The sequence below is a fragment of the Maniola jurtina genome, chromosome 22, assembly GCF_905333055.1.
Source record: "Maniola jurtina chromosome 22, ilManJurt1.1, whole genome shotgun sequence".
In the NCBI taxonomy this organism is placed as follows: domain Eukaryota; kingdom Metazoa; phylum Arthropoda; class Insecta; order Lepidoptera; family Nymphalidae; genus Maniola; species Maniola jurtina.
The window spans coordinates 7005445-7018615 of NC_060050.1; positions in this window are offsets into that span (position 1 = coordinate 7005445).

Sequence of the window (13171 nt, forward strand, 5' to 3'; positions counted from 1 at the left end):
GTATTACAAGGTAAAGTTCCACTAGAAGATAGACGAAAGAAAAAGTTAAAAAAATTTAAAAGTATACTTCGCACTTTGGTTCGCAAGGGAAAAAATAAACTAAGAAAAAAGATATTGATTCAAAAAGGAGGAGCATTTTTACCTTTAATTTTGGGTTCTATTTTGAGTGGATTAGTATCATCTATAGTTTAAAATGGAAAATTCTAAAAAAATGTTGCTTGTTGAGCCTAGTTTTATAGAAAAACTAAAGCAGCATACCAATACTGAAAATCCTATGTCCCGATTAGATGCAGAAATGCAAAAGATTTTAAATAGTAATATCGAAGATCGGAAAAAATGTATTTTATATCTACAAATTCTACAAAGATACCTACATTTTACCGAAGGAGAACGACAACCTATCGAGTTGCCAATCATTACTGACAATATAAATGAAACTAAGAGTTATAAAAATAACAACATGGAAAATAAAGACTTAGTATCGTTCGAGTCACCAACAGCTGAAGTGAAGGAAAATAAAAATTCGAATGAACATAGTCAACCACGTTACTCAACAACTCAAATACTAAGTCTTATACCAAAATCATATTTGAAAAAAGGTGAGCTGTTATTAAACTTGATTTCTTTGAGTAAAAATACAATTTATTGGGATGATGATGATGGTACAGTGATAATTAATAATGAAAAAGTCCCTGGAAGTAATATTGTTGATCTAATTAATGATTCGTTGAGACCACTAAAAAAAAGTGATCCAATAGGTTGGGAAAAGTTTGCCAAGGCATTACATGCAATCAAAGTACCATTGACTTACATCGGAAATTCTAAGAGGTCGGATTTTATTCATCAACTTCAGATGAAATCACTCGAAGGGAACTCTACATCTGATGAAAGAACTTTAAATACTCCACAAGGTAGTGGTGATAAATATATTAAAAAAATTAGGAAGAAAATTGATTGGGAAAAATGGACCCCTTATTAGAAATTAATAATATATATTATAATCCAAAACACCCAGCTGGGTTTAGTAGCATTGATAAATTATCAAAGACCATGAAAGGTAAAATGAGTAAAACGGATGTAAAGAAATGGTTACAATCACAAGAAACCTATACTCTTCATAAACCTGTTCACAGAAAGTTTTCTCGAAACAAATACATATTATCAAATCTCAATGAATTATGGCAGGCTGATCTTAGTGATATGAGAACTTATTCGAAATATAATGATGGTTTTAACTATATATTGTGTCGATGAAAAAGAAAAACTCTAAAACAATAATCGAATGTTTTGAAAGTATATTTAATGAATCTAATGCGACTCCTACACACATACAATCGGATAAAGGAACTGAGTTTGTTTCTAAAGATGTTAAAAAGTATTTTAAAAGCAAAAATATAAATTATTACACTACAAATAATCCTGATATAAAAGCAAGTATTGTAGAAAGGTTTCAAAGAACTCTGAAATCTAAAATGTGGCGCTATTTTACATACAAAAATACATATAAATACATAGATATTTTACAAGACTTGGTATATTCGTATAACCATAGTTTTCATTCTAGTATTAAGATGTGTCCTTGTGATGTTAGTTCTAACAATATAATGACTGTTTGGAGAAATTTATATGATAGGAAAGCAACTAACAAACCATCATCACAAAATTCACTACCTACATTTCATGTTGGTGATAATGTTAGAATTTCAAAATATAAACACATTTTTCAAAAAGGTTATGAATCTAACTGGAGTGATGAAATATTTGTTATATCTTCAATAATAGATAGATCCCCACATGTAGTTTACACATTGAAAGATTTACAAAACGAACCTATAGTTGGAACTTTTTATGAAAAAGAATTACAAAAAGTATTTTATGACCCCTCCTCAAATTATAAAATAGATAAAATCATTAGTTCTCGATACTCCGGCAACAGAAAAGAAGTGTTAGTGAAGTGGAAAGGTTATCCTGATAAATTTAACAGTTGGGTTTTAGAGTCTAATTTAAATCAAATATGATAAAGGAAAACTTTTATTTGACTTTACTTAGTAATAGTTCAATGGAATACTTCCCGGAAAACAAAACAACTATGTTTTCAACGAAGTTACCAAAATCCCTTATATTAGAAGGTGAATGGTTTGTTGGAGTTGTAGAAATTCAATATCCTTGTACGGTATTTACTGTTCAAGAACATGAAAATGTTATTAACACATCTAAATGGGTTTTGATGCCTGATGATGACACACATTCATTAGTGCACTATAAAGGACGGATTCCGGCCATGAACTATGACAGCATTCAACATGTTATAGAAACTTTAAATAGATATACTTTTGAAGAAATAGTATTTCATTATGATGAAATAACCAAACACGTATCAGTATCAATTTTGGATAACTCAATTGACACACTTAAGTTGTCAACCAAATTATGTTTACAACTTGGATTTGAACCAAACAAAAATCTTGCAGTAAATAAAATTGGGAGCTATCCTTCTAATTTAAAATTAGGGTTGCCATCTCAATTGTTTGTTTATTGTGATATAATAGAACCGCAAATTGTGGGGGATGTAATGGCTCCTCTTCTCAGAATTGTACCTTTAGATACGGCAACATATGTATATGGAGCAAATAAAATGCATATTTTCTCACCACCTCACTATTTACCTGTTATGCGGCGGGAGTTTGATACTATTGAAATAGATATAAGGTCAAGCACAGGCAATAAAATCCCATTCCAGTTTGGAACTGTGTGTATTAAACTTCACTTTAGAAAATTATAATGGATCCTTATCAAAAGATAACTTGTCCTTACGAGCAATATTATTCACATCAGGCTGGGTCAGGTATTGGAGTAATTTATAAAGGTGTACCATATCAACGTGGTCATGGTATTGGGAGTTTTCTTGGAGGATTGTTTAGGTCTATTTTACGGAAGCTAGTTCAAACTTAAAAAGGAAAGTTCATGACAAGATAGACAGAATTAATATGTCTGGCTCAGGATATATAACTAAAAGAAAACGACAATCTTCATTCATTCAACCGCTGACAGCTAAAGTGAAAGCTATTAAAAAATCAAGGCTCAGTCAAAATAAAATAAAAGATATATTTTCTAATTAATTATGTCTTTTTTACATAATCATTCATGTGAGTGTATTAAATCAGAGTTAGATTTGTTTGCTTTGCCATCAACGCAAACAAGTATAGAAAATGGATTATGGATTCATTACAAACCCATTTCATCCCTTGCTGATGATGGACCGATAGAATTTCAAATACCTGGAACGAGCGAAGACTACATAGATTTGTCTCATACGTTGATCCATTTAAAAGCTAAGATAGTGAATCAAGACTTATCAAAACTTAGTTCATCTGCAGTTGTAGCTCCAATTAACAATTGGTTACATTCAGTCTTCAGTCAGCTGGATGTATACTTGAATCAAAAACTCATTTCACCTCCAAACAATACATACGCTTACCGTGCTTACATTGAGACATTATTAAACTATGCGCCAGCAGCAAAAGAATCTCACCTGACTTGCGGTCTTTGGTATGAAGATACTGCGGGGAATATGGATTCAGTAGATGAAAAAAATACAGGTTTTACTAAAAGACAGAGTCTTGCAGCCGAAAGTAAAGAAATAGAAATGATTGGACACTTACATGGTGATATATTCAACCAGGAAAAATTTTTGATTAATGGTGTTGAGATGTGTGTTAAATTAATTCGCTCAAGGGAAACTTTCAGTCTTATGGCTTCTTCAAATGATTTAAAACTTAAAGTGTGTATCACGGATGCAACCCTTATAGTTCGACGCGCGCGGATCAATCCGACTGTATTACTTGCACATCAAAAAGTTTTAGCATCTACTACTGCAAAATATCCAATAACTCGAGCGGAAGTTAAAGTTTTAACAATTCCTTCAGGGGTTCAGGGTAAAACACTCGATAATATTTTTCTTGGTCAAGTTCCTAAAAGATGTATTGTCGGATTTGTTAACAACGCAGCATTTAATGGAACTCTTACGAAAAATCCATTCAACTTTGAAAATTATCATATGAATACATTTAGTTTATATATTGATGGCCAACAAATACCTTCAAAAGCTTTGCAACCATCATTCGATGATAATACTTTCAGTTCAGCCTATCATACGTTATTCTCAGGCACGGGAATCCATTTTTTAAATGAAGGGAACGGAATATCTAGGGAACAATATGCAAAAGGCTATTGTCTCTTAGCATTCGATTTAACTCCTGATTTATCAGCTCACTCTAGTCATTGGAATCTTATAAAGCACGGTAGTGTGAGGCTAGAAGTTCGCTTTGATTCAGCTATTCCTGAAACGATAAACTGCATCGTATATGCAGAGTTTGACAATGTTATTGAAATTGATAAAAATCGTAATGTAAGCGTGGACTATAGCAGCTAAGAAACCTAATTTCTGTAAATAGATTAAGTTATAATTTGTACCTACATTATTATTAAGGTTTGTAATAAAACACTGATACAAGAAATATTTTTTGTTTTTATTTAAGTTATGGACCATTATTTTTAATAAGACTATGCTGTGATAGCCTAGTGGTTAAGACGTCCACCTTCTAATCGGAGGTCGGGGTTCAATTCCAGGCACGCACCTCTAACTTTTCGAAGTCTTGTGCGTTTCAAGTACTTAATTAAATAACACTGTTTTAATGGTGAAGGAAAACATCATGAGGGAACCTGCATGCTTGAGAGTTCTCCATAGTGTTCTTAAAGGTGTGCGAAGTCTGCCAATCCACACTCAGCCAGCGTGGTAGACTATGGCCAAAAAACCCTTCTCACGAGGAGACCCGTGCTCTGTAGTGAGCCGGCGATGGGTTGATCATGATGATGATGATGATTTATAATATATCTGAAATAACATGGTCTTACGTCCCATTCATGTATGATCCTCGGCAGCGATAAGATCAGTAGTATTGAAGTAATATGAATACAATAGGGATAAAGACATATTTAAGAAGAATTCACCCAAGTCTGCAAGACAATGTGTATGCCGCAAACCGGTTACCGATTTATGTTGAAACACCAGCCTATTTAATAAGCAATCTAGACCCCGATTATAAACCAGGATCGCATTGGATAGCCATATATATAGATACAAATGGTGTTGGACAATATTTTGATTCATTTTGACGAGCACCACCAAAATATCATAAGCAGTTCTTGGAAAGAAATACAAGAATATGGCAATTCAATACAAGGCGGATACAGAATGATTACACATCAGTTTGTGGAGAATATTGTATAATGTATTTGTATTTCATGTTTTCAGGTTACTATACAAGTTCAGATTTTTTAGATTTATTCAATGAAAATACAGTAGAGAATGATATATTTTTATGTGAGTTATTTAAATCAATATTTGAAGGCTAATAAAGAGTAGTTATGATTCATGCGTTTCCTTTAAAACCCATAGAATGAAGCAACGAGCCAGCGAACAATAGAGCGTCATTAGTAGGTGATTAAGCAATTAGATAACGAACTAGGGATTAATTTTTCGAAAAGCTAACTTTGCAACCGTTAGAGATACGACGTCGATTCAGCGTACCCCAAAACCTTTTTTTTTTTTTTTTTTTTTTTTTTTAGCTAGAACCGATACGTAAAGCGGAATTTAGATTACGAAAAAACGCCTAATTTTAGTAGGTAATGCATTTTTGTGCCACTAATTTCGTAATGTAAATTCCGCTTTAGGGTCCTGAGGTGCTAGAATCTCGATGACATCAAATATGTTAAGTACCGGTGGATCCAAGCTGAAAAATACCGCAGCGACACCTACGTCCAGTAAACGTCTATCGATTGACGATAATGAAGTGTTAACAAGTGTAAATTAAAAATTTATAACACCCCCGACGATCCAAAGTATCTGAGTTTTCCAAAACATCATTTTCAAATAAATAATTATGTATTTAGGCAACGTCCATCTTGACAGCTTGACATTTGTCTAATGACATAATATTATGAACCTAACGGTTATCTAACCTTCTTTTCTACAAGAAAACTAGAAAAGAGCTGATAACTCTTAAACGGCTGAACCAATTTTTTTAGATTATAGCTAAGAACACTCTCGATCAAGCCACCTTTCAAACAAAAAAAAACTAAATTAAAATCGGTTCATTCGTTTAGGCGCTACGATGCCACAGACAGATACACATATACACAGATACACAGATACACAGATACACAGACACACAGATACACAGATACACATGTCAAACTTATAACACCCCTCTTCTTGGGTCGGGGGTTAAAAAGCTTATCTATACATATAATAAAATTGTAGAAAAGTGGTGTCTGTACAATGGAAATATATAAAAAAAAGTAGCAGGGGTTGTTATTATATCGATGCCGAACCCGAAATTGTAATTAATTTTTTTTTGTCTGTTTGTCTGTTTGTCTGTGTGTTTGTGCACGCTAATATCAGAAACGGCTTATTCGATTTAGATACGGTTTTTACTAATATATTGTAGTAAGCTTCACTTAACATTTAGTGTTTATTTCATGTCAATCGGTTCATAAATAAAAAAGTTATGTCAATTTAAAGAATCACGGCGAACATTTTTAACGTACAGAGTACGTACTACACGCCTCGCGCCTGCCCGAAAAGTCACTATTCCACGCGAACGAAGTCGCGGGCACAGCTAGTTAGGAGTAAATCTGTAGGACAATAGTTGAAATAGAATACTTGAACTTACGACTCGTCGTAGTTCATTCTCCTTGATTGCGGAGCAATGGAAACTTCAATAAGGTAGGTATTACTAGCACTTAGATCATCATCTTTCAGCCTGAAAATAATTCACATTTGAGATTTCCGCATTTACTTAGTCAATATATTAAGTATAGAAAATAAATAGGTATCATGATGGTATCATGTCACTGTGTTTGTTAGACTTAACTTGGATCATGCGGAATTAACTGATGACGCAAATCTGCCTGAGTGCATTATGTATTACATCATATTTTACCTTATCTTCCTGGATATCTAGATTTTAGATAATAATATGACCTTCCCTAGGTTAAACGTTCACTTCTGATAAAATAAAATTGAAGACACTTTATCATATTGTTAAAGCTCCTATATTCTTTGTGGAACATCAAGTTGAAGGTAAAATAACAACTCGATCAATTTGTAAATGAAAATCGGTCGAAAATTTTAAATTTTAAATTTATACTTTTCGAGCCCTTAATTTTTTTTAATTTTCAATTGATTAAGTCATTCTTTTTACCATAACTGAACTCTCTGCAAACAATAAGAGAAGTTGATTGATTTCACGACGTGACAAAACGCGGTTCTCCACGGATTGAGAAGCACTTTTGCTAGTGCAAAGAGCTAGAATACTAGAATTACTTCTAGGCCTTCACAAGCCTAGATAATGCTCTCTAGGAAGGGAATAGAAACGAATTTAGGCATTATAGATACCAATAATATTGTTCATGTACATACCTACCTACTACATAATTTCTAACTGGAGAAGGGAACCATTATAATTGAATACGTAAAAACCAAGACTAAAATTTTCTATTATAGGTACTTACTTACTAACTTACTTTTGGTAAGTACATGCATGTAATTAGAAAATTAGAGTAAAATAGTTTTAGGTATACCTAATGAAATAATAGCTTGATTACTAGGGTCCATAAAGACGTTAGCGTTGCGCTACTAGATTCTGTACTTATCTGTACAAAGAGAGCGATTCTAAAAGCACCTTTATCAGAACAGAGCAATAAAACTTGCGCCTAAGGCTAACAGAAGCGAGGAGAAAATAACACGGCACCAGAAAACCTTGACCTCTCGAGGTGTCGCTGGTTGTAACAAAAAATATCTTGAGCCTAATATTGTTTTGTAGTTGCGCTTGTGAACGTGGTTCTTGATAAACTGGCGACGTATAGAAAGTCGCGAGCTTACCATATCGAGTGGGCCGTCAAGACTGCGATGATTTTAAATATCATATTTTAATAGCACCAGCAATCTGTATTTAAATTTTGAGATATATGCAAAAAGGAAAGAGCATGTTAACGTTTTAATTTCTAACTCGGTGCTAAGCTCATGAATATTGCTGTTTAGAGTCATTTCCGAGGCGTCTACGAGGCCATTGAGTAGTTAGTATAAAGATAAGATAAATTTCTTGATAGTATTGCTAATTTTTGACACGAATTTATAACATAACTCGCTCATGCCTACGACTTCATCCGCGTAGATTTACGTTTTTTTTAACTCTAATTTTGCGGGATAAAAAGTAGCCTGTGTCACTCTCCAAGACTTTATAGTTAAAGACTTGAACTAAAGTCCATTAAAAAATTCACATCTATCCATTGTTTTTTTTTCTGCGTTATTGAAGGAAAAACCAACACACAAACACTCTTTTACGTGTTCATTAGGTACAAGGGTTAACTCTTTGATTTTCTGGGATAAAGGTAAGTATATTTATGTCTCTCTCTGCAGGATACAAATTATCCCGGCCTTTAATTAAGATCAGCTCACTGGTTGAACCGTGAAAAGGCAACAGACACATAGACAAACATACTTTTGCATTTGGAATAATATTCGTATGGATAGATTGACAGTGTAACATCCTCATTAACACTTTTGACGGTTTAACTTTTAATTCGAACATGAGATATCATGGGAACTACCAATTTACTTACCATCAGTTTGGAAACGATTTTGAAATTGGGAAAGTCGTCAAGTAACTCGATAAATAGCTATTGCTGTCAGCAGTCCGCTTTACAGGTACTAGAGATGGACTATTTCACAGATAGCGTGTGAAAAATCACGTGAAAAGTCTTTCCAAATAATATAACACTTGCTTAACTTAAAGTAGCCTGTGAAAAATCACGGAGAATAATCTCATTAAATTTGAAATACTTAAGCCTGCTTGACTGTTTAAATTTCGCGATCGTACGATCTACGATCCGAGCTAAGGAGTGCGCGAGCGAGAAGACTCACAACACTAAAAAAGTCTAGTTCCACGAAAAATCAAATTTCCGCACTTCCAATGAAAAGCAACTATCGAAATATTAGCTCATATCTTGATATTTCCTAGTTAAATTAATGTAGCAAACGATCGTAAGTGCGAAAATTGAAAAATTACTTTCCATGAAAATTGAAGAAAAATAATAATTTCACCAAATGAAAATGATTTAAAATCAGCCATCTTGCCCATCGCTACAGTAACTTCACAGTTGCATTAAGCAAATGGAAGAACTTAATATGTTAATAGGTAAACTGCGCTCCGTGACCGTAAGCTTTGTAGTTTGTACAGTTCGTCATTAGCATGCAGCGGTAATCCAATATTACAGCTGAGCATTAGTACACTTCGGAGAGCATTTGAGATTAAATCTGTTGGAAAAAAAGAAAGAAAGAGGATAAAAACTTTTATTTTTGAAAACTGAACCATTACCAGTTATAGCTACGAGTAGGTTATCCCGGCGCCTCTAATATTTGATCATAAAAGTCAAAAGACCTCAAGCAGAAGAAGCGCCATCACGTCAGCCTCCTAGTCAGGGGTCCGGGGTTCGATTTCGTACATGCATCTTTTACTTTTCGGAGTTAGGTATGTGCGATTTATGCAATTAAGAAGGAAGGTATTACACGAAACTACTGAACTGATTTTAATATTCTTTCACCACTAGAAAGGCACTTCATAGAGAAGCAACATAAGCGCTACAAGGCTGTAATTAGAATGTTAGCAAACACCAAACACAAAGATACAAACACAGATACTCCAAGAAAACGTGATTTTTTAAATTGAAAAACCTGTATTTTTAAAAAAAAACTTGCAATGTATTAAACATCTGACTGACGCTAGAGGTCAATGAACATTGCGTAGATAGGTGCCGCGGGGTCAATGCCGCGTTGTAGACGGAGCATTGACCCAGAGTTTTGGACGCGGGTTTGAAAAATACTAAATCGCTAAAACTACAATTATAAGGCAAATGTTCTTTTAGTATTGGATAGTGTTTCGGTAGTATAATGATAGTTTTAAGTTTTCGCTAGCATCTAATTACATTATCTACTATCTGATGCCCGCAATTTTGTCCGCTTGGATTTAAGTATGAAAAAACCCATGGAAACTCTTTGATTTTACCGGATAAAAAATACTCTCCAGGTTATTAAAATCCATGAAAAAATCACATCGATCCGTTGCTTAATTGCGGCGTAATTGAAAGGCAAACAAACAAACACACATTTGCATTTACTATATTATGGGTAGTAATATAGATATAAATAATAATATGTCAAATTTCACCCGAACAAATACGGGTGGATCAGCACTGCTACAAAATATTAAGCCTTGTCTTACACGCGAAAGTTTAATTAATTTTTAGGAGTTGGCAAATGTTACTTCGCTGGAAAGTAGGGTTGCCAACTCTATATTTATGAACTAACTACTAGCTGTTGCTCGCGACTTCATCCACGTCCCACTGGAACTGTCTTTTCCCTTAGATTTACAAAAAAAAAAAAATCATAACCTTGTCCAATAATTTTATTACAAACACAGCAAAAAAAGAATTATCCAATTTCGTCCAGCCGTTCTCAAGTTATGGCGAGACCAAGGGAAATATGGATTCGTTTTTATACATCAGATAATACATAAGCCTAAGCATACCTTACCTTCATTACTAATTAGTAAAAAAAATTGGGGCGAAAATGCAGCCAGTATTCTTGGCACCAAATAGGTAGGTACATTATTTTTCTATTGGAGTATTTAAATACGGGACTAGATTAAACTCAGTGAAAACAAAATGTAATGTTGAAAATAGGAAATGCGTAAAGTCAAGTATAGGAAATGAGGTAAATAATTATGAAGAATTCAACAAACACCTACTTAGTACAAAATCGATGTTTTCCGGGTATAAAACTTCCACGCGTGATTGCTTAAGCTTACATAAGCTCATATTTGCTCACTTTAATATCACTAACCATATTATTATAAAAATGTGTTTGTTTGTTGGTTTGGATCGACGTGATTTTTTGCATAGGTAAGTTAACATTTGGAGAGTGACATAGGCTACTTTTATCTCGGAAAATCAAATAGTATGTATGTATAACAGCAGTAACTACTCTTATAGTCACAAATTGAATTATATGCGGCCGAAGCTTCGGATATACGAGTAGCTAGTAAAGTACAAAGAGGTAAGTTTGGATGTACGGGGTAATCTCCGGAACTAATCTGATTCTCAAAATTCTTTCACTGATAGTAATATAATTCACTTAGATAGTAATATCTATTATCTCCGAATACTATAAATTATATCATGCGGTTGAAGTCGCGGGCATGTAAGTATTCAAGAAAACTTATTTAAACTTGTTATTCATATAAGGAAGTGAGGGGATATGCGTGCGGCCGTGATCTCCGTGCATATCCGTGGGTTGATGTGTTAATTACTACATTTATTTAGAGATCCGCGGGCATAGCGATAAAACTTGTGTTCACTTAATATTGACAAGTATAGAGATGTTTTTAATATCCATACCTATTTAATATTTAATAATATGATGAATACAAGTGTGGCTGATTTTCTGGTAGCTTTTCACGACCCATTTGTTTAAACATTCTGACGTTTGGTACAAACTTGCATCCTCGGACATGGGCTACTTTTTGTAACGGAAAACCAAGGTGTTCTCACGACTTCCTTACAAAACCTAAAAAGACGAGGGTAAAGATGCGGGCAACGTCCTTTCGGTACAGAGATAGCTAGAATTCCCACGGATTTTTTTAAAACCTAAATCCACGCAGATGAAGTCGCGGACGTCATTCATCTAGTAAACTATTATATTGGACAAATCTTAATGCTAATTCTCAAATGTATGACTAGCTCAAAGGTTAACCATTCGATTTTCAAAAATACAAAAATACATACCTGCCTAATACCAAGGTATACACCATCGATTTTAGAATCGAGACATACAAAGTAAAAGGAGGAAGTTTTCAGATTTTGAAAAAAATCTCTCTCACAAATTATTATCCATATACCTTTATATTTTTAGTGCTAATAGAATTCTTAGGAGACCCAGTCTTTCGAGCTATAAAAGTTCCGTTCATCTGCGTACCTAGAGTAGTTAGGTACCTAGAGGAACATGAGTGTGCCACCTTTTCCGGTTAATCAAACTTTTATCTACGAGTATCTTACCTTACACCTATTATTACCTACGGGGCTATTAAAATAACCGTATAATTTGAAACTTTAATTTCTTTTGTAGCTTCTAGTACATGAAGAATATTATAGAAGTTACCTGTCTATCGGTATTCTACAGGATGTATTTCGGAGAGTGTGGCCAAGAACTTTTTGACCTGGTTCCTCCTTCACCTTTCTACCATCGCGTATCATCGTCAAGGCCTGCGTTCGTACGTATTTGAAAGTCCACAAACACAACAAGCGATTTACTTCCTCGTTTCTAATTCAAACCGCTATTATAATATGCAATGCAACGCCCTCCCGGTATTTCTGCTCCACTTTTAATATGGGCACCTTTAAGTCAAGAGTGAATAGGCATCTTCTACGCAAGCGCGCTCTTTATTAGTCTGCATCATCACTTGCCAGCGGGTCTGATTGCAGCCAAGCGCTAGTTTAAAAATTAAAAAAAGTAACTTCTGGCAACCCTAAAACACATAACTAATCGAAACGCCCAACAAGAAGCTGCCTCACAAGGAACAAGCTTGTAAAGCATAACTAATATTTCTCTTTAACCTCATATTAACCGCGAAGGCTTTACAAGTGGGCACGACAATAGCCGAGGTCGGGATACAAACCTATGAACCGAGGGTCGCGGCTCGCGGTCTCTGATCTTATGCCGTGGAGCTGATATCCTGAACGATTCTAAAACGATTAAAATTAAGTAAGTAAGTATTACTTATCTTTCAAAAGCTGCTCTTTTCTGAGGGAAGTGTGGCAGAGTTGTGACAGCGTATCGATTGAACTACTAACTACTAAGTTACAATGGACATCCACAGCCTAATGTGATGATTTATATATGTAGGTCCTTGTATCTATCTTACGTGTGAATACACGTAAGAAACAATTTGTTTTCTGAGGCTTTCTCGTTTCTAATTCATACCGATACGCATTACTGGCTCAATTTTTTCCCTCCTCTTTTAATATTCAAGAGTTTCTTCTCGGCAAGAGCGGT